Raw genomic sequence first — 26,302 nt, 5'->3', positions numbered from 1 at the left:
GTTGATCAATTTTTTTTATTTTTTATTAAACTAGTGACAATTTCCAGATACTTTTCTTTATAACTGAGATTGCCCCTGGAACTTCACATCAGTTGACAACTATGCATGAGTGGGCAGTGCTTGCCCTGGATCTGCCCACCCATTTGTGTGCCATCATAAAAGAAAGCATAACTGACAGTTATCCTGGGCGTACACTACACAATTATCTGTCAGGCTATCTATCCAGTCTGGATGGATGGAATAAAAATCTGGTAATGTATAGGAGCAAATGTCAATTAACCATTTGCTCCCAAACACTAGAACAGTGGTCAAAAATGGTCATTACACAAATTGGTTAAACCCCAAATTTAACCAATTTGTTTAGGGGACCATTTTTGTCCATTTTCTAGTGTTTGAGAGTAAATCGTTGATGGTCATTTGCTCACATAGATAACCGGATTTCTATGCCAACCAGCCAGTGTTGGAGAGATGGTCTGCCAGATTACATAATGCATACCAGAGCCATAACTAGACTTTTTAGTGCCCTGTGACAGAGAATTATATGCCCCCCCCCACTATTTTTGCAATATGGACAAAAGGCGCATGCCTCGTGGGGAAGGGGCATAAAAAGATTGGTCTCAGAGAAAGCACATGAGATATGAAGATATATCTAGTATACTTGACACTCAATGGTTTGTGGTATTGCCGGGGTGCCCTCCTTAAATGCATATACAGTCACACATGGCTTGCTTGTGCAAATGGCATATCAGCAGTCAGCACTAACTGGTGACATGCCATTTGTACAAGTAAGCCATGTGTGACTAATATATAAACACACTTTATTAAATAACACCTCAAACTACCATACCCAGGATTCAAACCTATAACCTGTTGAATTCTAATCAAACACCCTACCCATTGAGCTACTTGATCCTGCATAAAAATTGTGAAGCACAGGGGTCAGCATACCCAGAATGCAATTATCTGCAAGTCTCTGATTAACCTTTTGGTTAATAGCCGAACACACTAACCGATTGCGCCACAGAGACACTTTGCAAAAAGTACATACTGACAAAGGCTAATAAGCATTCATCTAGAACGTTTCCTAGAAAAACTTTAAAAAGTCAATAATCTGGAGAGTTTTTGTAAGATGTTTCTTAAATCAACCAACGAAGAAACACATTGGTACTTTCCCATGATTAGTGAGTGCTTCAGGATCTCTTGCACTTACATGTGCAGCAGAGTACTGCAATGGAAGCATGCTGGGCCCATAACCCAGAGGTAGGCAGATTGAAACTATCCTCTGCTATATGCATTTTTTTTTTGTTAATTAAAGTAATCCAAAACTGGGATTGATATTTTAGCTCTTTTATTTTTACTTAAAGTACAATAACTTTTACCATTTTAATTTGTTTTAATAGTATATTGACAGTATTGTTTTCTTTCAAAAATCCACTTAATTTTCTTTACCCTATTATTAAAATGGTAATTGACAAAAACAAACTACATTGTCACCAGAAGAGCAATACAAAATGTACAAGTTATGTATTAAAATCATCTTTCCAGCTTGAATTTCAATGATGCATTGGGGCAACGATTTTGTGAGAAACATCTTCACCCTTAAATATTTTCTTAATTCCTTACCTGTGTGCTAATTAGATATCACCTTGTTTTCACATTAAACAGACTTCCACATGAGAAAGCAGCAAGGATGCAGTGGCGTTAATGTTTCCTGGTGTCAACCTGTATTATTTCAGTAGACATTGAAATGAGGATGCATCTTGCTGCCTTTCCAATTAAGCAAGTTTAATTTAGTAATAGGTGAAAAACCATCCCTACAAAGGTGTTAATCAGAGACTTGGCTTTGTGGACACTTTTCAGAGAACAAATTTGTTAGCATAAAAATAAAGCCAGAAAATGAAGAGCTGTTTAATCACTCAATTGGATTTTTCTGCCAGCATTTTTCTTTTTCTCTGCAACCCACTGCTAAATTGTACTTCCTATCTGTTTTTTTATAAAATCACTTAATCAAATCTAACTCTGATTACATCAGAGAAGGCCAGGTACCCTACACCATAAGAGGGGGTTTGAAACTTTGACTTGTCTACTTAAAGATCACCAAAATCTGATAACAATGTCAATTACGTCCCTGGGTGGGATTGAACCACCAACCTTTTGGTTAATAGCCAAACACACTAACCGATTGCGCCACAGAGACACTTTGCAAAAAGCACATACTGACAAAGGCTAATAAGCATTCATCTAGAACGTTTCCTAGAAAAACTTTAAAAAGTCAATAATCTGGAGAGTTTTTGTAAGATGTTTCTTAAATCAACCAACGAAGAAACACATTGGTACTTTCCCATGATTAGTGAGTGCTTCAGGATCTCTTGCACTTACATGTGCAGCAGAGTACTGCAATGGAAGCATGCTGGGCCCATAACCCAGAGGTAGGCAGATTGAAACTATCCTCTGCTATATGCATTTTTTTTTTGTTAATTAAAGTAATCCAAAACTGGGATTGATATTTTAGCTCTTTTATTTTTACTTAAAGTACAATAACTTTTACCATTTTAATTTGTTTTAATAGTATATTGACAGTATTGTTTTCTTTCAAAAACCCACTTAATTTTCTTTACCCTATTATTAAAATGGTAATTGACAAAAACAAACTACATTGTCACCAGAAGAGCAATACAAAATGTACAAGTGATATATTAAAATCATCTTTCCAGCTTGAATTTCAATGATGCATTGGGGCAACGATTTTGTGAGAAACATCTTCACCCTTAAATATTTTCTTAATTCCTTACCTGTGTGCTAATTAGATATCACCTTGTTTTCACATTAAACAGACTTCCACATGAGAAAGCAGCAAGGATGCAGTGGCATTAATGTTTCCTGGTGTCAACCTGTATTATTTCAGTAGACATTGAAATGAGGATGCATCTTGCTGCCTTTCCAATGAAGCAAGTTTAATTTAGTAATAGGTGAAAAACCATCCCTACAAAGGTGTTAATCAGAGACTTGGCTTTGTGGACACTTTTCAGAGAACAAATTTGTTAGCATAAAAATAAAGCCAGAAAATGAAGAGCTGTTTAATCACTCAATAGGATTTTTCTGCCAGCATTTTTCTTTTTCTCTGCAACCCACTGCTAAATTGTACTTCCTATCTGTTTTTTTATAAAATCACTTAATCAAATCTAACTCTGATTACATCAGAGAAGGCCAGGTACCCTACACCATAAGAGGGGGTTTGAAATTTTGACTTGTCTACTTAAAGATCACCAAAATCTGATAACAAGGTCAATTACGTCCCTGGGTGGGATTAAACCACCAACCTTTTGGTTAATAGCCGAACACACTAACCGATTGCGCCACAGAGACACTTTGCAAAAAGTACATACTGACAAAGGCTAATTAGCATTCATCTAAAACGTTTCCTAGAAAAACTTTAAAAAGTCAATAATCTGGAAAGTTTTTGTAAGAATTTTCTTAAATCAACCAACGAAGAAACACATTGGTACTTTCCCATGATGAGTGAGTGCTTCAGGATCTCTTGCACTTACATGTGCAGCAGAGTACTGCAATGGAAGCATGCTGGGCCCATAACCCAGAGGTAGGCAGATTGAAACTATCCTCTGCTATATGCATTTTTTTTGTTAATTAAAGTAATCCAAAACTGGGATTGATATTTTAGCTCTTTTATTTTTACTTAAAGTACAATAACTTTTACCATTTTAATTTGTTTTAATAGTATATTGACAGTATTGTTTTCTTTCAAAAATCCACTTAATTTTCTTTACCCTATTATTAAAATGGTAATTGACAAAAACAAACTACATTGTCACCAGAAGAGCAATACAAAATGTACAAGTGATATATTAAAATCATCTGTCCAGCTTGAATTTCAATGATGCATTGGGGCAACGATTTTGTGAGAAACATCTTCACCCTTAAATAAAGATTTTCTTAATTCCTTACCTGTGTGCTAATTAGATATCACCTTGTTTTCACATTAAACAGACTTCCACATGAGAAAGCAGCAAGGATGCATTGGCGTTAATGTTTCCTGGTGTCAACCCGTATTATGTCAGTAGACATTGAAATGAGGATGCATCTTGCTGCCTTTCCAATGAAGCAAGTTTAATTTAGTAATAGGTGAAAAACCATCCCTACAAAGGTGTTAATCAGAGACTTGGCTTTGTGGACACTTTTCAGAGAACAAATTTGTTAGCATAAAAATAAAGCCAGAAAATGAAGAGCTGTTTAATCACTCAATTGGATTTTTCTGCCAGCATATTTTTTTTTCTCTGCAACCCACTGCTAAATTGTGCTTCCTAGCTGTTTTTTATAAAATCACTTAATCAAATCTAACTCTGATTACATCAGAGAAGGCCAGGTAACCTACATCATAAGAGGAAGGTTGAAATTTTGACTTGTCTACTTAAAGATCACCAAAACCTGATCACAAGGTGAATTACGTCCCTGGGTGGGATTGAACCACCAACCTTTTGGTTAGTAGCCAAACACACTAACTGATTGCACCACAGAGACACTTTGCAAAAGTGCATACTGACAAAGGCTAATAAGCATTCATCTAGAACGTTTCCTAGAAAAACTTTAAAAAGTCAATAATCTGGAGAGTTTTTGTAAGATGTTTCTTAGATCAACCAACGAAGAAACACCTTGGTACTTTCCCATGATGAGTGAGTGCTTCAGGATCTCTTGCACTTACATGTGCAGCAGAGTACTGCAATGGAAGCATGCTGGGCCCATAACCCAGAGGTAGGCAGATTGCAACTATCCTCTGCTATATGCATTTTTTTTTTAATTAAAGTAATCCAAAACTGGGATTGATATTTTAGCTCTTTTATTTTTACTTAAAGTACAATAACTTTTACCATTTTAATTTGTTTTAATAGTATATTGACAGTATTGTTTTCTTTCAAAAATCCACTTAATTTTCTTTACCCTATTATTAAAATGGTAATTGACAAAAACAAACTACATTGTCACCAGAAGAGCAATACAACATGTACAAGTGATATATTAAAATCATCTTTCCAGCTTGAATTTCAATGATGCATTGGGGCAACGATTTTGTGAGAAACATCTTCACCCTTAAATATTTTCTTAATTCCTTACCTGTGTGCTAATTAGATATCACCTTGTTTTCACATTAAACAGACTTCCACATGAGAAAGCAGCAAGGATGCAGTGGCGTTAATGTTTCCTGGTGTCAACCTGTATTATTTCAGTAGACATTGAAATGAGGATGCATCTTGCTGCCTTTCCAATGAAGCAAGTTTAATTTAGTAATAGGTGAAAAACCATCCCTACAAAGGTGTTAATCAGAGACTTGGCTTTGTGGACCCTTTTCAGAGAACAAATTTGTTAGCATAAAAATAAAGCCAGAAAATGAAGAGCTGTTTATTCACTCAATTGGATTTTTCTGCCAGCATTTTTCTTTTTCTCTGCAACCCACTGCTAAATTGTACTTCCTATCTGTTTTTTTATAAAATCACTTAATCAAATCTAACTCTGATTACATCAGAGAAGGCCAGGTACCCTACACCATAAGAGGGGGTTTGAAATTTTGACTTGTCTACTTAAAGATCACCAAAATCTGATAACAAGGACAATTACGTCCCTGCTTGGGATTGAACCACCAACCTTTTGGTTAATAGCCGAACACACTAACCGATTGCGCCACAGAGACACTTTGCAAAATGTACATACTGACAAAGGCTAATAAGCATTCATCTAGAACGTTTCCTAGAAAAACTTTAAAAAGTCAATAATCTGGAGAGTATTTGTAAGAATTTTCTTAAATCAACCAATGAAGAAACACATTGGTACTTTCCCATGATGAGTGAGTGCTTCAGGATCTCTTGCACTTACATGTGCAGCAGAGTACTGCAATGGAAGCATGCTGGGCCTATAACCCAGAGGTAGGCAGATTGAAACTATCCTCTGCTATATGCATTTTTTTTGTTAATTAAAGTAATCCAAAACTGGGATTGATATTTTTACTTAATTTTAAGTACTCAAGTACTTACTTGCTCTTTTATTTTTACTTAAAGTACAATAACTTTTACCATTTTAATTTGTTTTAATAGTATATTGACAGTATTGTTTTCTTTCAAAAATCCACTTAATTTTCTTTACCCTATTATTAAAATGGTAATTGACAAAAACAAACTACATTGTCACCAGAAGAGCAATACAAAATGTACAAGTGATGTATTAAAATCATCTTTCCAGCTTGAATTTCAATGATGCATTGGGGCAACGATTTTGTGAGAAACATCTTCACCCTTAAATATTTTCTTAATTCCTTACCTGTGTGCTAATTAGATATCACCTTGTTTTCACATTAAACAGACTTCCACATGAGAAAGCAGCAAGGATGCAGTGGCGTTAATGTTTCCTGGTGTCAACCTGTATTATTTCAGTAGACATTGAAATGAGGATGCATCTTGCTGCCTTTCCAATTAAGCAAGTTTAATTTAGTAATAGGTGAAAAACCATCCCTACAAAGGTGTTAATCAGAGACTTGGCTTTGTGGACACTTTTCAGAGAACAAATTTGTTAGCATAAAAATAAAGCCAGAAAATGAAGAGCTGTTTAATCACTCAATTGGATTTTTCTGCCAGCATTTTTCTTTTTCTCTGCAACCCACTGCTAAATTGTACTTCCTATCTGTTTTTTTATAAAATCACTTAATCAAATCTAACTCTGATTACATCAGAGAAGGCCAGGTACCCTACACCATAAGAGGGGGTTTGAAACTTTGACTTGTCTACTTAAAGATCACCAAAATCTGATAACAAGGTCAATTACGTCCCTGGGTGGGATTGAACCACCAACCTTTTGGTTAATAGCCAAACACACTAACCGATTGCGCCACAGAGACACTTTGCAAAAAGCACATACTGACAAAGGCTAATAAGCATTCATCTAGAACGTTTCCTAGAAAAACTTTAAAAAGTCAATAATCTGGAGAGTTTTTGTAAGATGTTTCTTAAATCAACCAACGAAGAAACATATTGGTACTTTCCCATGATGAGTGAGTGCTTCAGGATCTCTTGCACTTACATGTGCAGCAGAGTACTGCAATGGAAGCATGCTGGGCCTATAACCCAGAGGTAGGCAGATTGAAACTATCCTCTGCTATATGCATTTTTTTTGTTAATTAAAGTAATCCAAAACTGGGATTGATATTTTAGCTCTTTTATTTTTACTTAAAGTACAATAACTTTTACCATTTTAATTTGTTTTAATAGTATATTGACAGTATTGTTTTCTTTCAAAAACCCACTTAATTTTCTTTACCCTATTATTAAAATGGTAATTGACAAAAACAAACTACATTGTCACCAGAAGAGCAATACAAAATGTACAAGTGATATATTAAAATCATCTTTCCAGCTTGAATTTCAATGATGCATTGGGGCAACGATTTTGTGAGAAACATCTTCACCCTTAAATAAAGATTTTCTTAATTCCTTACCTGTGTGCTAATTAGATATCACCTTGTTTTCACATTAAACAGACTTCCACATGAGAAAGCAGCAAGGATGCAGTGGCATTAATGTTTCCTGGTGTCAACCTGTATTATTTCAGTAGACATTGAAATGAGGATGCATCTTGCTGCCTTTCCAATGAAGCAAGTTTAATTTAGTAACAGGTGAAAAACCATCCCTACAAAGGTGTTAATCAGAGACTTGGCTTTGTGGACACTTTTCAGAGAACAAATTTGTTAGCATAAAAATAAAGCCAGAAAATGAAGAGCTGTTTAATCACTCAATAGGATTTTTCTGCCAGCATTTTTCTTTTTCTCTGCAACCCACTGCTAAATTGTACTTCCTATCTGTTTTTTTATAAAATCACTTAATCAAATCTAACTCTGATTACATCAGAGAAGGCCAGGTACCCTACACCATAAGAGGGGGTTTGAAATTTTGACTTGTCTACTTAAAGATCACCAAAATCTGATAACAAGGTCAATTACGTCCCTGGGTGGGATTAAACCACCAACCTTTTGGTTAATAGCCGAACACACTAACCGATTGCGCCACAGAGACACTTTGCAAAAAGTACATACTGACAAAGGCTAATTAGCATTCATCTAAAACGTTTCCAAGAAAAACTTTAAAAAGTCAATAATCTGGAAAGTTTTTGTAAGAATTTTCTTAAATCAACCAACGAAGAAACACATTGGTACTTTCCCATGATGAGTGAGTGCTTCAGGATCTCTTGCACTTACATGTGCAGCAGAGTACTGCAATGGAAGCATGCTGGGCCCATAACCCAGAGGTAGGCAGATTGAAACTATCCTCTGCTATATGCATTTTTTTTGTTAATTAAAGTAATCCAAAACTGGGATTGATATTTTAGCTCTTTTATTTTTACTTAAAGTACAATAACTTTTACCATTTTAATTTGTTTTAATAGTATATTGACAGTATTGTTTTCTTTCAAAAATCCACTTAATTTTCTTTACCCTATTATTAAAATGGTAATTGACAAAAACAAACTACATTGTCACCAGAAGAGCAATACAAAATGTACAAGTGATATATTAAAATCATCTTTCCAGCTTGAATTTCAATGATGCATTGGGGCAACGATTTTGTGAGAAACATCTTCACCCTTAAATAAAGATTTTCTTAATTCCTTACCTGTGTGCTAATTAGATATCACCTTGTTTTCACATTAAACAGACTTCCACATGAGAAAGCAGCAAGGATGCATTGGCGTTAATGTTTCCTGGTGTCAACCCGTATTATTTCAGTAGACATTGAAATGAGGATGCATCTTGCTGCCTTTCCAATGAAGCAAGTTTAATTTAGTAATAGGTGAAAAACCATCCCTACAAAGGTGTTAATCAGAGACTTGGCTTTGTGGACACTTTTCAGAGAACAAATTTGTTAGCATAAAAATAAAGCCAGAAAATGAAGAGCTGTTTAATCACTCAATTGGATTTTTCTGCCAGCATATTTTTTTTTCTCTGCAACCCACTGCTAAATTGTGCTTCCTAGCTGTTTTTTATAAAATCACTTAATCAAATCTAACTCTGATTACATCAGAGAAGGCCAGGTAACCTACATCATAAGAGGAAGGTTGAAATTTTGACTTGTCTACTTAAAGATCACCAAAACCTGATCACAAGGTGAATTACGTCCCTGGGTGGGATTGAACCACCAACCTTTTGGTTAGTAGCCAAACACACTAACTGATTGCACCACAGAGACACTTTGCAAAAGTGCATACTGACAAAGGCTAATAAGCATTCATCTAGAACGTTTCCTAGAAAAACTTTAAAAAGTCAATAATCTGGAGAGTTTTTGTAAGATGTTTCTTAGATCAACCAACGAAGAAACACCTTGGTACTTTCCCATGATGAGTGAGTGCTTCAGGATCTCTTGCACTTACATGTGCAGCAGAGTACTGCAATGGAAGCATGCTGGGCCCATAACCCAGAGGTAGGCAGATTGCAACTATCCTCTGCTATATGCATTTTTTTTTTAATTAAAGTAATCCAAAACTGGGATTGATATTTTAGCTCTTTTATTTTTACTTAAAGTACAATAACTTTTACCATTTTAATTTGTTTTAATAGTATATTGACAGTATTGTTTTCTTTCAAAAATCCACTTAATTTTCTTTACCCTATTATTAAAATGGTAATTGACAAAAACAAACTACATTGTCACCAGAAGAGCAATACAACATGTACAAGTGATATATTAAAATCATCTTTCCAGCTTGAATTTCAATGATGCATTGGGGCAACGATTTTGTGAGAAACATCTTCACCCTTAAATATTTTCTTAATTCCTTACCTGTGTGCTAATTAGATATCACCTTGTTTTCACATTAAACAGACTTCCACATGAGAAAGCAGCAAGGATGCAGTGGCGTTAATGTTTCCTGGTGTCAACCTGTATTATTTCAGTAGACATTGAAATGAGGATGCATCTTGCTGCCTTTCCAATGAAGCAAGTTTAATTTAGTAATAGGTGAAAAACCATCCCTACAAAGGTGTTAATCAGAGACTTGGCTTTGTGGACCCTTTTCAGAGAACAAATTTGTTAGCATAAAAATAAAGCCAGAAAATGAAGAGCTGTTTATTCACTCAATTGGATTTTTCTGCCAGCATTTTTCTTTTTCTCTGCAACCCACTGCTAAATTGTACTTCCTATCTGTTTTTTTATAAAATCACTTAATCAAATCTAACTCTGATTACATCAGAGAAGGCCAGGTACCCTACACCATAAGAGGGGGTTTGAAATTTTGACTTGTCTACTTAAAGATCACCAAAATCTGATAACAAGGACAATTACGTCCCTGCTTGGGATTGAACCACCAACCTTTTGGTTAATAGCCGAACACACTAACCGATTGCGCCACAGAGACACTTTGCAAAATGTACATACTGACAAAGGCTAATAAGCATTCATCTAGAACGTTTCCTAGAAAAACTTTAAAAAGTCAATAATCTGGAGAGTATTTGTAAGAATTTTCTTAAATCAACCAATGAAGAAACACATTGGTACTTTCCCATGATGAGTGAGTGCTTCAGGATCTCTTGCACTTACATGTGCAGCAGAGTACTGCAATGGAAGCATGCTGGGCCTATAACCCAGAGGTAGGCAGATTGAAACTATCCTCTGCTATATGCATTTTTTTTGTTAATTAAAGTAATCCAAAACTGGGATTGATATTTTTACTTAATTTTAAGTACTCAAGTACTTACTTGCTCTTTTATTTTTACTTAAAGTACAATAACTTTTACCATTTTAATTTGTTTTAATAGTATATTGACAGTATTGTTTTCTTTCAAAAATCCACTTAATAGTATCTCACCTGGCAGGTAAGTAGGAGTTGGGCTAGAGCTGGGGAGGGTCGCTGCTCGGGCACCCCCCTGTCAAGTGAAGGAGATCCAACTGAGACAGCACAAAGGAACTCTTGAAAGAAGAACAAGGCTAGAGGAAGATATGAGACAAAGAAATCTGACTTTTACCAGAGCTGACCAGAGGAAAGCACAAACACAGTCCCCCACTACCACAAATAATGCAGTCGAGTTTCCCACATTTGGGGAAATCACAGGGGTCAGCATACCCAGAATGCAATGAATGAACCTCACCCTGAGAGAACAATCTTCATGACCATGGTATCTCCTGTGCAAAATAAGTATGATTTGGGATAGGGCTGGGGAGGGCCGCTGCTCAGGCACATCTCTGTCAAGTAAAGGAGATTCAACTGAGGCAGCACAAGGGAACTCTCATCTGGGGACAACAACTGCAGGGAGAACACATATTTTCAGATGAACATGGGAGGGCAGAAGGCTGCCTAATACTGAAGCACCCCCAAACAACAAACCAAATGCAACAACTAGTGCAAGCATTCCTGGGGGAAGGCCTGCAGCAGATGGATTTGCATATGGTGATGTCATCCAAGCAGTGGGTCAAAGTTGGCTTCAACCCTCGTCTGCATATGAAAAGAGAAAAGGGGCATGCAGGGCATGGCGGCCTTTTGCGGCGCTTGGATGACCCCTAGTTCGCATTAAACACCTCCACCCTCCTTCGGTGTGGGGCTCATGTTGGCTATGCCCCAGCCCCTGAAGCATTCAAGCTGATTTCTTGCAGCAGCTGGGCACTGTAACAGCTCCAGAGCTGCTCTGTAAGGCAAGTAAAAGGGTGTGGGCCCTGCAGCACTACCTGTAGTTCGCATTGTGCGTTGGAAGGCACAAATTAAGCATACGGGAGAAGTCAGGATAGTGCGCAAGGGCATAGAAGGGTGCGGCTCAAGAAAAGAGAAGTGGAAACAGACAGCAAACTAGGCTGGAGAGAGACCTGAGACAAAGAGATCTCAATTATACGAGAGCCGACCAGGGGAAACACAAATTATGCAGTCAAGTTTCCCACATTTGGGGAAATCGCAGGAGCAGCACACCCAGAGTGCAATGGGTGAGCCTTGCCCTGGGAGAAGCAACTTCATGATCATAGTATCTCACCTGGCATTTAAGTAGGAGTTGGGCTAGAGCTGGGGAGGGTCGCTGCTCGGGCACCCCCCTGTCAAGTGAAGGAGATCCAACTGAGGCAGCACAAGGGAACTCTCGAAAGAAGAACAAGGCTAGAGGAAAATCTGAGACAAAGAAATCTGACTTTTACCAGAGCTGACCAGAGGAAAGCACAAACACAGTCCCCCACTACCACAAATAATGCAGTTGAGTTTCCCACATTTGGGGAAATCACAGGGGTCAGCATACCCAGAATGCAATGAATGAACCTCACCCTGGGAGAACAATCTTCATGACCATGGTATCTCCTATGCAAAATAAGTATGATTTGGGATAGGGCTGGGGAGGGCCGCTGCTCAGGCACATCTCTGTCAAGTAAAGGAGATTCAACTAAGGCAACACAAGGGAACTCTCATCTGGGGACAACAACTCCAGGGAGAACACATATTTTCAGATGAACATGGGAGGGCAGAAGGCTGCCTAATACTGAAGCACCCCCAAACAACAAACCAAAATGCAACAACTAGTGCAAGCATTCCTGGGGGAAGGCCTGCAACAGATGGATTTGCATATTGTGATGTCATCCAAGCAGTGGGTCAAAGTTGGCTTCAACCCTCGTCTGCATATGAAAAGAGTAAAGGGGCGTGCAGGGCATGGCGGCCTTTTGCGGCGCTTGGATGACCCCTAGTTTGCATTAAACACCTCCACCCTCCTTCGGTGTGGGGCTCATGTTGGCTATGCCCCAGCCCCTGAAGCATTCAAGCTGATTTATTGCAGTAGCTGGGCACTGTAACAGCTCCAGAGCTGCTCTGTAAGGCGAGTAAAAGGGGGTGTGTCAGACTTGGTTTTGTCTGTGTCCCCGGAGGGGGCGCTAGTGGGTCAGTGGAGGTGGATGGGAGAAAACGAGGAGGCTGAATTATGTTTCTGCGCAAGAGCGCAATGATATTTATTAAACAGATGGTTCACAAAACGGCAGCAGAAAATAACAGTAGGAAATGCAAATGTCAATTGTACAGCGTGGCAGCTGAAAGTCTATGGTAACAGAATGAATGGTGACTGATGAAATAATAACCGGTAGTGATGATAACAGATGAGTGATAATTTGGCAGAGAATATTCTGGTATGGGAACCAGAGCAGATTAAAACATGGAACCAGCAGAGATGGTGTTGTATAGCAAACCTGGTAGCAGAGGCAGGAGTCTGACTCACAGTGCAGGTGATGAGGCACTGGCAGCAAGCAAGCTGTATCACAGGTGGAGAGATGGAACACACCTGGAGTCAGTCTCTACTGCTAGGCTGAAGCACACAGAGATGGTGATGAGTGTGAAGCCTGTAGATGGCAGCAGGTATTGCTGGGGCTTGAAGTTCCACGGAGCTGTGAAAAGTAACCAGGAGTACAAAGTCTCAGGTAGAAAGCCAGGAACACGGAACAGCAGGTAGGTATCCAGGTACACGGAGGAAACAGGAACCAGATCCTTACACATGAGTCGCAGGAGTGACACAAAGTTCAGGATGCCTGCAGACTGATCCTGCAGCTTCATATATACCCCTTGTTAAACAGTCATTGGTGGAGTGAGGAAAAGTGGGTGCGGCCAAGCACCGGATTGGCCGCCGTATGCTGACTGCTGGAGGCTGTCATGGCGGCGCCCATGCCGCGGCCTAGCGGGAACGCGGCGTGCTACACGCCCGCTATCACAGAAGCGCTCCCAGGCCCAGGATGGCGTCTGATGGCAGAGACGCGGATGACAGATGAACACAGGGACCCAGGACAGAGTCCGCAGCGGCGGACAGATGTCAGCTTGGTGAGTCGATTCCTGACAGTACCCCCCCCTTTAAGGGTGGGCACCAAACACCCACGTGGCTTGGAAGGATGAGTGTTATGGAAGACACGGACCAACCTTGGAGCATGGACATCCAATGAATTCACCCAACTTCTCTCCTCTGGGCCATAACCGGACCAATCGACAAGGTATTGAAGACGTCCATACCGGCAACGGGAATCCAGAATCTTGCCAATCTCGAACTCCACGCCCCGCTGAGTTCGAACTTTGGGGCCAACTGGAAGAGCTCTTTGGAAATGATTCAGGACTAAAGGTCTGAGGAGAGAAACATGAAAAGCATTAGGTATTCGCAGAGAAGGTGGTAACTTCAGCTTGTAGGCCACAGGGTTGATGACTCTTTCGACAGGGAAGGGGCCAATGAAACGTGGTGCAAATTTCATAGACGGGACCCTAAGACGGAGGTTCCGGGTAGACAGCCAAACCTTGTCCCCAGGTTTCAGGCTAGGAACTGCGCGTCTTTTGCGATCAGCAAAGTATTTATACCGGCTGGAGGCCTTTTTGAGAGAAATGTGAATCTTCCTCCAGATTGAAGAAAACTGACTCAGGGCAGTAGTGGCAGCAGGAACATCCATGTGAGGGAGTTCTTGGAAGTCTGGAACACGAGGATGTTGCCCATATACTGCAAAGAATGGAGTTGTCTCAGTAGCAGTGTGGTAGCGGAAGTTGTGGGCAAACTCGGCCCATGGGAGCAGATCAAACCAGTCATCCTGAGAAGATGAAACATACAATCTTAAAAATGTCTCTAGTTCTTGATTTACCCTCTCTGTCTGCCCATTCGTCTGAGGGTGGTAAGATGACGAGAACTTCAGTTTAACCTGCATGGCAGAACAGAGAGCCCTCCAAAACCTCGCTACAAACTGTACACCTCGGTCGGATATTATTTCTGAGGGTAGACCATGTAAGCGGAAAATCTCCCGTAGGAAGATTTGGGCGAGTTTTGGGGCAGAAGGGAGACCCTGGAGAGGAACAAAATGGGCCATCTTGGTAAATCTATCCACTACAACCCAGATGGTATTGTATCCTTGAGAAGGAGGAAGGTCGGAGATAAAGTCCATGGACAGGTGTGACCAAGGGCGACTAGGAATAGACAATGGTTGTAACTGACCTGCTGGAGACTGACGAGGAGTCTTGTGCTGCACACACTTAGGACAGGATGCTACGAAATCCTTGATGTCAGCTTTCATCTTTGGCCACCAGTATGTCTCAGAGAGGAACTTGAAGGTTTTCAGGACACCGGGATGACCAGTGAACTTGGATTGATGGGCCCAAGACAGCAACTTGGGACGGAGTTCTGGGGAAACAAAAGTCTTACCAGGAGGAGGAGCTGGGGAGACTTGAGATGCAGCAAATACCACTGGACTCAGGATGGAATGTGGAACTGAGTCAGGCGTTTCCTCTTCGGATTCCATAGATCGGGATAAGGCGTCAGCTTTAACATTCTGCGAACCTGGGCGGAAATGAAGCTTAAAGTTAAAACGTGAGAAAAACATAGCCCACCTGGACTGGCGAGGATTAAGGCACTGGGCTGCCTTTAAATATAGCAGATTTTTATGATCCGTGTAGATGTTGAACGGATGTTTGGCCCCTTCCAGGAGATACCTCCATTCCTCGAGGGCCAGCTTAATCGCCAGTAGTTCTTGATCTCCAATGGAGTAGTTAGCTTCTGCAGGGAGGAATTTACGAGAATAAAATCCACAGGGGTGGATTTTCCCATCGGTTCCCTTCTGAGAGAGAACAGCTCCAACTCCAACTGTAGAGGCATCCACCTCCAACTCGAACGGTCTGTTTACATCTGGCTGGGACAGAACTGGAGCAGACATAAAGGCCAGCTTGATCTTCTGGAAGGCCGCTAAAGCCTCTTCTGACCAGTTGGAATGGTCTGCCCCTTTCCGAGTTAAGTTGGTAATAGGAGCGATGATAGTGGAGAATCCCCGAATAAATTTCCTATAGTAGTTGGCAAATCCCAGGAACCGCTGAATAGACTTGAGAGAATTTGGAATGGACCAATTGGCAATGGCTTCCAACTTTGTCGGGTCCATCTGGAGATCCGATCCGGAAATTATATAACCCAGGAAGGGTATAGAGGAAACTTCAAAGGTACACTTGGATAGTTTACCGTAGAGCCGGTTCTCACGAAGACGTCGGAGGACTTCACGGACTTGTAGACGATGAGAGGGAAGATCTTGGGAGAAGATGAGGATATCATCCAGATAAACAACGAGGTATTTATACAGAACGTCACGGAAGATTTCGTTCACAAAGTGTTGGAACACTGCTGGGGCATTACTCAACCCGAATGGCATTACCAGGTACTCGTAATGACCATCTCGAGTGTTAAAAGCTGTCTTCCATTCGTCACCACTCCGGATTCTGATGAGGTTGTAGGCACCGCGGAGATCTAGCTTGGTGAAGATGCGGGCTCCTTTAACTCTGTCAAATAATTCGGTAATGAGTGGTAATGGATAACTATTTTTAATGGTAATGTCATTGAGACCCCGGTAGTCAATGCATGGACGCAGTCCTCCATCCTTCTTTTTAACAAAGAAGAAGCCTGCACCAGCGGGTGATGATGAAGGACGGATGAATCCCATCTGTAAATTTTCCCGGATGTAGTCGCTCATCGCTTCAGTTTCAGGAACAGATAACGGGTAGGTACGCCCCCTAGGTGGCTTCTTGCCAGGAAGGAGATCGATGGGACAATCCCATTCTCTATGGGGCGGCAGGACATCCGCGGCCTTTTCACTGAAGACATCAGAGAAATCTTGATAAGCCGCAGGAAGACTTGACTGGGTTTTTACTTCAGTAGACTTGATTGGACAAACTTGGGCTAAACAGGACTGATGGCAATGTGAACCCCATGAAGTAAGTTGTAACGTTGACCAGTCAAACTGTGGATTGTGTAGCTGGAGCCAGGGCATGCCCAAAACGATCTCCTGGGTGGCTTGAGGAATGACTAAGAACTTTATTAATTCTGAGTGTAGGAACCCAACTCCCAAAACCACTGGTGCAGTTTGGTGAGAAATATTCCCCTTGGAGATTCGGCTACCATCCACGGCGGTAATGTAGACTGGGTAAGAAAGTTCACATACAGGCAAGCAAAATTTATTTACCGCAGCTTGGGTGATGAAATTTCCTGCGGCTCCACAGTCCACTAATGCTGATGCAGACTGAAGCCCAACTGAAGTCTCTAAAGTCACAGGAAGGATAAGGTCTTGATTAGAAGGAGCTTGTCTAGAAGATCCCAACTTGACTCCTCCTTTACAAGTCAGGATCTGGCGTTTCCCGAACGCACTGTGCAGGAATTAATCTGGTGACCTGCAGCCGCACAATAAAGACAAAGTCTCTCACGAAGTCTTCTTGACCGCTCCTCAGGAGTTAGGCGGGACCTATTTATTTGCATAGGCTCATCAGAAGGTGGAGACTGGAACTGTACGGAAGGTATCATCCTTGATCTGCGTGGCTCACTCCGAGCACGTTCATTGTTGCGTTCGCGGATGCGAGAGTCCAACTTGATGCACAGGGAAATTAAATCAGACAATTGTACAGGAAGATCGCGGGTTGCCAGTTCGTCCTTGATCCGATCAGAGAGTCCATGCCAGAAAGCTGCTACCAGGGCTTGATTGTTCCACTGAATCTCTGCGGCCAACGTCTGGAACTGGATGACATATTGTCCCATACTACGGGTACCTTGACGAAGTTGGATTAGGTCTGCAGAAGCTGATGTTGCACGACCAGGCTCGTCAAAGATCCGTCTGAAGGTTGACACGAATTCTGTATAGTTGTTAATCAGAGGGTCGGCACGTTCCCACAGAGGAGACACCCAACTCAAAGCAGATCCAGAAAGTAGAGAGATGATGTAGGCAACCTTGGATCTTGACGTGGGGAAATTATGTGACAACAATTCAAACTGGATTTCACATTGGTTGAGAAACCCGCGACATAACTTTGGGCTGCCATCATACTTGCTTGGCACGGGCAGGTGCAGACGTGACACTGGAGCTGATGCAGCCGGCATAGAGGAACTCACAGTACTGGCAGGTGCTGGAGTAACAGGAACTGTAGAAGTGTGTACACTAGGCAGGGATTGCTGTAGTGTATCTATCCGGGAGGACATCCCTTGCAGGAACTGGAACATCTGCTGCTGCGCAGCCTCTTGACCATCCAGACGGGAGACCAGATTTTGCAAGGCCTCTGACCCCACACTCCGTCCACCATCCGAGTCCAGGCATCCTGAACTTACTGTCAGACTTGGTTTTGTCTGTGTCCCCGGAGGGGGCGCTAGTGGGTCAGTGGAGGTGGATGGGAGAAAACGAGGAGGCTGAATTATGTTTCTGCGCATGAGCGCAATGATATTTATTAAACAGATGGTTCACAAAACGGCAGCAGAAAATAACAGTAGGAAATGCAAATGTCAATTGTACAGCGTGGCAGCTGAAAGTCTATGGTAACAGAATGAATGGTGACTGATGAAATAATAACCGGTAGTGATGATAACAGATGAGTGATAATTTGGCAGAGAATATTCTGGTATGGGAACCAGAGCAGATTAAAACATGGAACCAGCAGAGATGGTGTTGTATAGCAAACCTGGTAGCAGAGGCAGGAGTCTGACTCACAGTGCAGGTGATGAGGCACTGGCAGCAAGCAAGCTGTATCACAGGTGGAGAGATGGAACACACCTGGAGTCAGTCTCTACTGCTAGGCTGAAGCACACAGAGATGGTGATGAGTGTGAAGCCTGTAGATGGAAGCAGGTATTGCTGGGGCTTGAAGTTCCACGGAGCTGTGAAAAGTAACCAGGAGTACAAAGTCTCAGGTAGAAAGCCAGGAACACGGAACAGCAGGTAGGTATCCAGGTACACGGAGGAAACAGGAACCAGATCCTTACACATGAGTCGCAGGAGTGACACAAAGTTCAGGATGCCTGCAGACTGATCCTGCAGCTTCATATATACCCCTTGTTAAACAGTCATTGGTGGAGTGAGGAAAAGTGGGTGCGGCCAAGCACCGGATTGGCCGCCGTATGCTGACTGCTGGAGGCTGTCATGGCGGCGCCCATGCCGCGGCCTAGCGGGAACGCGGCGTGCTACACGCCCGCTATCACAGAAGCGCTCCCAGGCCCAGGATGGCGTCTGATGGCAGAGACGCGGATGACAGATGAACACAGGGACCCAGGACAGAGTCCGCAGCGGCGGACAGATGTCAACTTGGTGAGTCGATTCCTGACAGTGTGGGCCCTGCAGCACTACCTGTAGTTCGCATTGTGCGTTGGAAGGCACAAATTAAGCAGACGGGAGAAGTCAGGATAGTGCGCAAGGGCATAGAAGGGAGCGGCTCAAGAAAAGAGAAGTGGAAACAGACAGCAAACTAGTCTGGAGAGAGACCTGAGACAAAGAGATCTGAATTATACGAGAGCCGACCAGGGGAAACACAAATTATGCAGTCAAGTTTCCCACATTTGGGGAAATCGCAGGAGCAGCACACCCAGAGTGCTATGGGTGAGCCTTGCCCTGGGAGAAGCACCTTCATGATCATAGTATCTCACCTGGCAAGTAAGTAGGAGTTGGGCTAGAGCTGGGGAGGGTCGCTGCTCGGGCACCCCCCTGTCAAGTGAAGGAGATCCAACTGAGGCAGCACAAGAGAACTCTCGAAAGAAGAACAAAGCTAGAGGAAGATCTGAGACAAAGAAATCTGGCTTTTACCAGAGCTGACCAGAGGAAAGCACAAACACAGTCCCCCACTACCACAAATAATGCAGTCGAGTTTCCCACATTTGGGGAAATCACAGGGGTCAGCATACCCAGAATGCAATGAATGAACCTCACCCTGGGAGAACAATCTTCATGACCATGGTATCTCCTATGCAAAATAAGTATGATTTGGGATAGGGCTGGGGAGGGCCGCTGCTCAGGCACATCTCTGTCAAGTAAAGGAGATTCAACTGAGGCAGCACAAGGGAACTCTCATCTGGGGACAACAACTGCAGGGAGAACACATATTTTCAGATGAACATGGGAGGGCAGAAGGCTGCCTAATACTGAAGCACCCCCAAACAACAAACCAAATGCAACAACTAGTGCAAGCATTCCTGGGGGAAGGCCTGCAGCAGATGGATTTGCATATGGTGATGTCATCCAAGCAGTGGGTCAAAGTTGGCTTCAACCCTCGTCTGCATATGAAAAGAGAAAAGGGGCGTGCAGGGCATGGCGGCCTTTTGCGGCGCTTGGATGACCCCTAGTTCGCATTAAACACCTCCACCCTCCTTCGGTGTGGGGCTCATGTTGGCTATGCCCCAGCCCCTGAAGCATTCAAGCTGATTTCTTGCAGCAGCTGGGCACTGTAACAGCTCCAGAGCTGCTCTGTAAGGCAAGTAAAAGGGTGTGGGCCCTGCAGCACTACCTGTAGTTCGCATTGTGCGTTGGAAGGCACAAATTAAGCATACGGGAGAAGTCAGGATAGTGCGCAAGGGCATAGAAGGGTGCGGCTCAAGAAAAGAGAAGTGGAAACAGACAGCAAACTAGGCTGGAGAGAGACCTGAGACAAAGAGATCTCAATTATACGAGAGCCGACCAGGGGAAACACAAATTATGCAGTCAAGTTTCCCACATTTGGGGAAATCGCAGGAGCAGCACACCCAGAGTGCAATGGGTGAGCCTTGCCCTGGGAGAAGCAACTTCATGATCATAGTATCTCACCTGGCATTTAAGTAGGAGTTGGGCTAGAGCTGGGGAGGGTCGCTGCTCGGGCACCCCCCTGTCAAGTGAAGGAGATCCAACTGAGGCAGCACAAGGGAACTCTCGAAAGAAGAACAAGGCTAGAGGAAAATCTGAGACAAAGAAATCTGACTTTTACCAGAGCTGACCAGAGGAAAGCACAAACACAGTCCCCCACTACCACAAATAATGCAGTCGAGTTTCCCACATTTGGGGAAATCACAGGGGTCAGCATACCCAGAATGCAATGAATGAACCTCACCCTGGGAGAACAATCTTTATGACCATGGTATCTCCTATGCAAAATAAGTATGATTTGGGATAGGGCTGGGGAGGGCCGCTGCTCAGGCACATCTCTGTCAAGTAAAGGAGATTCAACTGAGGCAACACAAGGGAACTCTCATCTGGGGACAACAACTCCAGGGAGAACACATATTTTCAGATGAACATGGGAGGGCAGAAGGCTGCCTAATACTGAAGCACCCCCAAACAACAAACCAAAATGCAACAACTAGTGCAAGCATTCCTGGGGGAAGGCCTGCAACAGATGGATTTGCATATTGTGATGTCATCCAAGCAGTGGGTCAAAGTTGGCTTCAACCCTCGTCTGCATATGAAAAGAGTAAAGGGGCGTGCAGGGCATGGCGGCCTTTTGCGGCGCTTGGATGACCCCTAGTTTGCATTAAACACCTCCACCCTCCTTCGGTGTGGGGCTCATGTTGGCTATGCCACAGCCCCTGAAGCATTCAAGCTGATTTATTGCAGTAGCTGGGCACTGTAACAGCTCCAGAGCTGCTCTGTAAGGCGAGTAAAAGGGTGTGGGCCCTGCAGCACTACCTGTAGTTCGCATTGTGCGTTGGAAGGCACAAATTAAGCAGACGGGAGAAGTCAGGATAGTGCGCAAGGGCATAGAAGGGAGCGGCTCAAGAAAAGAGAAGTGGAAACAGACAGCAAACTAGTCTGGAGAGAGACCTGAGACAAAGAGATCTGAATTATACGAGAGCCGACCAGGGGAAACACAAATTATGCAGTCAAGTTTCCCACATTTGGGGAAATCGCAGGAGCAGCACACCCAGAGTGCAATGGGTGAGCCTTGCCCTGGGAGAAGCACCTTCATGATCATAGTATCTCACCTGGCAAGTAAGTAGGAGTTGGGCTAGAGCTGGGGAGGGTCGCTGCTCGGGCACCCCCCTGTCAAGTGAAGGAGATCCAACTGAGGCAGCACAAGAGAACTCTCGAAAGAAGAACAAGGCTAGAGGAAGATCTGAGACAAAGAAATCTGGCTTTTACCAGAGCTGACCAGAGGAAAGCACAAACACAGTCCCCCACTACCACAAATAATGCAGTCGAGTTTCCCACATTTGGGGAAATCACAGGGGTCAGCATACCCAGAATGCAATGAATGAACCTCACCCTGGGAGAACAATCTTCATGACCATGGTATCTCCTATGCAAAATAAGTATGATTTGGGATAGGGCTGGGGAGGGCCGCTGCTCAGGCACATCTCTGTCAAGTAAAGGAGATTCAACTGAGGCAGCACAAGGGAACTCTCATCTGGGGACAACAACTGCAGGGAGAACACATATTTTCAGATGAACATGGGAGGGCAGAAGGCTGCCTAATACTGAAGCACCCCCAAACAACAAACCAAATGCAACAACTAGTGCAAGCATTCCTGGGGGAAGGCCTGCAGCAGATGGATTTGCATATGGTGATGTCATCCAAGCAGTGGGTCAAAGTTGGCTTCAACCCTCGTCTGCATATGAAAAGAGAAAAGGGGCATGCAGGGCATGGCGGCCTTTTGCGGCGCTTGGATGACCCCTAGTTTGCATTAAACATCTCCACCCTCCTTCGGTGTGGGGCTCATGTTGGCTATGCCCCAGCCCCTGAAGCATTCAAGCTGATTTCTTGCAGCAGCTGGGCACTGTAACAGCTCCAGAGCTGCTCTGTAAGGCGAGTAAAAGGGTGTGGGCCCTGCAGCACTACCTGTAGTTCGCATTGTGCGTTGGAAGGCACAAATTAAGCAGACGGGAGAAGTCAGGATAGTGCGCAAGGGCATAGAAGGGAGCGGCTCAAGAAAAGAGAAGTGGAAACAGACAGCAAACTAGTCTGGAGAGAGACCTGAGACAAAGAGGTCTGAATTATACGAGAGCCGACCAGGGGAAACACACATTATGCAGTCAAGTGTCCCACATTTGGGGAAATCGCAGGAGCAGCACACCCAGAGTGCAATGGGTGAGCCTTGCCCTGGGAGAAGCACCTTCCTGATCATAGTATCTCACCTGGCAGGTAAGTAGGAGATGGGCTAGAGCTGGGGAGGGTCGCTGCTCGGGCACCCCCCTGTCAAGTGAAGGAGATCCAACTGAGGCAGCACAAGGGAACTCTCGAATGAAGAACAAGGCTAGAGGAAGATCTGAGACAAAGAAATCTGACTTTTACCAGAGCTGACCAGAGGATAGAACAAACACAGTCCCCCACTACCACAAATAATGCAGTCGAGTTTCCCACAATTGGGGAAATCACAGGGGTCAGCATTCCCAGAATGCAATTGTCACGAACCGGTCTCTCACCTTTGCGGGTTCTGGGGTTCATCCGTTGCCAGTGCGGTTGCTCGCGGTGCTGTGTGCCCGTGTGGGGACACGGCGTGATCAATGGCACAGGTAATGCAGAGTCTGGGAACTGTGAGTGCGGGGACCAAATGGCCTTAGGCACTGCGGTGTGTCTGCTGTATAGGAGGTGGCCATGTTGGAGACCAAATAGCTAATACTGAGCACTTGTGAAAACACCTGTGAGCAGGTGTAAGCCAATCCCGTGCTTGTGCTGCCTTTAAGTAGGCTGGGATTATGTCACTCTGGGCCAGTGCTTTGTTGTATCAAAGCTGTGCTCTAGCTCTGAACTCTCTCAGTGCATTCCTGTGTGATTCCCGTGGTTCAGATATCGCCTCCGTTCCCAGAGGTCCGTTTGCAGCCTTCACTGCCAAAGATTCACCGGCTCTCCATTGTGCTATCAGTCAATTGCACACCTATTGGAAATACTTGGATTCCCAGTGTCCTGCATGAGGTTACCTTGTCTGTCTGCCTTTCATACAAAGTCTGGAGGATTCCAATCCCCTCAGCTGTTCGTTTGTTCAACTCTGCATTTAACCCATTCATCACCCTGCCATCTACTACAGTTTCACAGTGATCTCCGGAACCCGCAAGTAACCCAATTCAGTACTTTTATTTTCTATGTTGTCATTACAAGGATAATTCTTCACAGTCTCTCAGTTAACTCTTAAAACTCCATTGCAAATTCTTACAGTTAATTCTCCATGTCTGCATTAACCAGTTAAATTCAATCTGCAGCTCAGCATCAAAGCTTGTTTATATTTGGACAATTCAACATTTATTCTTCAGCTTGTTTTTGCATATGTTTCCATGAACATTTCTTTTATTTATTTCTGAGTTTTCTCTTGCATATTATTTCTGCCATTCCTGCAATACTTCAGTATAATGATGATTAACAACTAGTCATTTAACTCCTTACTGAATTGTTACTTTAATAAATATATGAAACGGAACTTCCTTCGTCCTCCCTGTTTTCTTCATACCCCAGCACCTACACCTGTGGTTGGTTCCAGGTTAACGGATTCACAAAAACACCCGGACCTGACAGTAAGCACTGGCCCCATGGATCCGTCAAGTGACCAATTCGCAGGAGGCGGTGCTACATCAGATATCCTTTCCCGTCTGGAAAACCAGGAGTCTATACAGACACAAATAGTGCAGTTTATGCAAACTATGGCAGACCGTTTAGAGATTCTTCAAACAGCAATTAAAACGTCTCTAGTCCAGATTCCAACTCCAGTTGTCCCAGTTACCACTACAGTTTCTCCTGAGACGCTACCTACGTCCTGTTTGCAGTTACCCTCTCCAAGTAAGTTTGATGGAACCCCAAAACTTTGCAGAGGATTCCTGAATCAATGCGAGATCCAGTTTGAACTGTTGTCCGCCAGTTTCCCATCAGCTCGTTCTAAGGTTGCATATATTATTGCCCTCCTCTCCGGTCAGGCTCTGGAGTGGGCATCTCCATTATGGGAAAGAGGTGATCCTATCCTCTCTAATTACAAGGAGTTCGTATCATCCTTCCGGAGAATCTTTGACGAACCAGGCAGAACCACCTCAGCATCTTTAGAGATTCTCCGTCTGCGTCAAGGTTTACGTCCTGTCAGTCAATATATTATTCAGTTTCGTACGTTGTCTTCAGAGTTAAATTGGAATGAGGAGGCCCTGATCGCCGCGTTTTGGAATGGACTTTCAGAGAAAATCAAGGATGATTTAACCATCCGGGATGTGCCTACTACACTGGATGAATTGATTTCTCTCTGTAACAAACTTGACCTACGCTACAGAGAGCGATGTTTAGAGAAATCCAGGACAGAGCGATCTAGTCCACGTTATCATCCTAGGCCTCGACAACATTCTTCATCACAGTCGCCGGTAACAACAGAAGAACCTATGCAGATTAGGCGCTCTCGCCTCACAGAGGAGGAACGACTTCATCGTCGACAGGGTAACCTCTGCATGTACTGTGGGTCCTCCGAACATTTAGTTAAATCCTGCAAACTCCGGCCAGGAAAACTTTCGCTCCTAGCTTATTCAAGGGAGCTTAAGCTAGGAGTTACTTTAGAACCACGTTCTGGGAAAGAGCCGACCTTGTCTATTCAATTAGAAGTTTCAAGTTCTACAGTGAAAGTTTCAGCCCTCCTAGATTCCGGGGCAGCCGAGAACTTCATCTCCTCAGCCTTTGTCTTACGGTCCAAAGTTCAAACCATGCCTCTGGAAGCAGCAGTTGCGGTTACAGCAGTGGATGGAAGTCGAATTCCAGATGGTATAATTACTCATCGAACCGTATGTCTCAAGATGAAAGTTGGTGTGCTCCATTCCGAATACCTCTCCTTCTACGTGATTCCCAAAGCCTCTCAAGATGTGATACTTGGTTTACCTTGGCTGCAGAAACATAATCCTCAACTCAATTGGCAAACCATGGAAGTCCTTTCGTGGGGTAAATCTTGTACCAAGGACTGTTTAGCCTCAATTGTACCTCTCCGGTCAATTAGCCTTCCCGACCTACCTCCGGTGTATCAATCTTTTGCAGATGTTTTCAGTAAACAAGCAGCAGACTCTCTACCTCCTCACCGCGAATGGGACTGCCCAATCGTCCTGGTTCCAGGCAAAACCCCTCCTAGGGGACGAATTTATCCGCTATCCATCCCAGAGACGCAAGCTATGTCTGACTATATACAGGAAAATCTAATCAAAGGATTTATCAGACCATCTTCTTCACCTGCAGGAGCCGGATTCTTTTTCGTTAAGAAGAAGGACGGTGGGTTACGACCATGCATAGATTACCGTGGACTCAATGAGATCACTGTGAAAAACAAGTATCCATTACCCTTAATTCCAGAATTATTTGACCGGGTAAAGGGAGCTACTGTGTTTACAAAACTGGATCTCCGAGGGGCCTACAATTTAATCCGCATCCGTGCAGGGGACGAGTGGAAAACTGCTTTTAATACCCGGGATGGGCATTACGAATACCTCGTAATGCCCTTTGGTCTTTGTAATGCACCTGCAGTTTTTCAAAGCTATGTGAATGAACTTTTTCGTGATCTTCTCTACAAGTGTCTAGTAGTGTACCTGGATGATATCCTAATATTCTCTAAGGATCTAAAGTCTCACCGTCACCAAGTTAAAGAG

At 43.3% G+C, this 26,302-nt stretch overlaps 12 non-coding genes and 2 pseudogenes across 12 annotated transcripts; all 14 read right to left on the bottom strand.

Annotated features, from left to right (window-relative positions):
• Positions 1-2,123: 2,123 nt before the first annotated feature.
• On the bottom strand, positions 2,124-2,197 carry TRNAN-AUU (transfer RNA asparagine (anticodon AUU)). Its single transcript has one exon. It is a non-coding gene; the product is annotated as a tRNA-Asn (tRNA).
• Positions 2,198-4,462: 2,265 nt separating this feature from the next.
• On the bottom strand, positions 4,463-4,536 carry TRNAS-ACU (transfer RNA serine (anticodon ACU)). Its single transcript has one exon. It is a non-coding gene; the product is annotated as a tRNA-Ser (tRNA).
• A 2,288-nt stretch (positions 4,537-6,824) lies between these two features.
• On the bottom strand, positions 6,825-6,898 carry TRNAN-AUU (transfer RNA asparagine (anticodon AUU)). The gene has a single exon. It is a non-coding gene; the product is annotated as a tRNA-Asn (tRNA).
• Positions 6,899-9,165: 2,267 nt separating this feature from the next.
• TRNAS-ACU (transfer RNA serine (anticodon ACU)) lies at positions 9,166-9,239 on the bottom strand. Its single transcript has one exon. It is a non-coding gene; the product is annotated as a tRNA-Ser (tRNA).
• Positions 9,240-11,021: 1,782 nt separating this feature from the next.
• Positions 11,022-11,185, bottom strand: LOC135014781 (U1 spliceosomal RNA). Its single transcript, XR_010213178.1, has one exon. It is a non-coding gene; the product is annotated as a U1 spliceosomal RNA (small nuclear RNA).
• A 692-nt stretch (positions 11,186-11,877) lies between these two features.
• On the bottom strand, positions 11,878-12,019 carry LOC135014755 (U1 spliceosomal RNA; annotated as a pseudogene).
• Positions 12,020-12,171: 152 nt separating this feature from the next.
• LOC135014763 (U1 spliceosomal RNA) lies at positions 12,172-12,335 on the bottom strand. The gene has a single exon (XR_010213160.1). It is a non-coding gene; the product is annotated as a U1 spliceosomal RNA (small nuclear RNA).
• Positions 12,336-19,247: 6,912 nt separating this feature from the next.
• Positions 19,248-19,410, bottom strand: LOC135014743 (U1 spliceosomal RNA). Its single transcript, XR_010213149.1, has one exon. It is a non-coding gene; the product is annotated as a U1 spliceosomal RNA (small nuclear RNA).
• A 152-nt stretch (positions 19,411-19,562) lies between these two features.
• LOC135014768 (U1 spliceosomal RNA) lies at positions 19,563-19,726 on the bottom strand. The gene has a single exon (XR_010213165.1). It is a non-coding gene; the product is annotated as a U1 spliceosomal RNA (small nuclear RNA).
• Positions 19,727-20,418: 692 nt separating this feature from the next.
• LOC135014754 (U1 spliceosomal RNA) lies at positions 20,419-20,560 on the bottom strand (annotated as a pseudogene).
• A 152-nt stretch (positions 20,561-20,712) lies between these two features.
• Positions 20,713-20,876, bottom strand: LOC135014774 (U1 spliceosomal RNA). The gene has a single exon (XR_010213171.1). It is a non-coding gene; the product is annotated as a U1 spliceosomal RNA (small nuclear RNA).
• A 672-nt stretch (positions 20,877-21,548) lies between these two features.
• Positions 21,549-21,711, bottom strand: LOC135014728 (U1 spliceosomal RNA). The gene has a single exon (XR_010213137.1). It is a non-coding gene; the product is annotated as a U1 spliceosomal RNA (small nuclear RNA).
• A 152-nt stretch (positions 21,712-21,863) lies between these two features.
• Positions 21,864-22,027, bottom strand: LOC135014767 (U1 spliceosomal RNA). Its single transcript, XR_010213164.1, has one exon. It is a non-coding gene; the product is annotated as a U1 spliceosomal RNA (small nuclear RNA).
• Positions 22,028-22,698: 671 nt separating this feature from the next.
• LOC135014748 (U1 spliceosomal RNA) lies at positions 22,699-22,861 on the bottom strand. Its single transcript, XR_010213151.1, has one exon. It is a non-coding gene; the product is annotated as a U1 spliceosomal RNA (small nuclear RNA).
• Between the last annotated feature and the right edge of the window lie 3,441 nt (positions 22,862-26,302).

The sequence above is a fragment of the Pseudophryne corroboree genome, unplaced genomic scaffold (genome assembly GCF_028390025.1).
Source record: "Pseudophryne corroboree isolate aPseCor3 unplaced genomic scaffold, aPseCor3.hap2 scaffold_288, whole genome shotgun sequence".
In the NCBI taxonomy this organism is placed as follows: domain Eukaryota; kingdom Metazoa; phylum Chordata; class Amphibia; order Anura; family Myobatrachidae; genus Pseudophryne; species Pseudophryne corroboree.
This window is presented reverse-complemented; position numbering and strand designations above follow the sequence as displayed.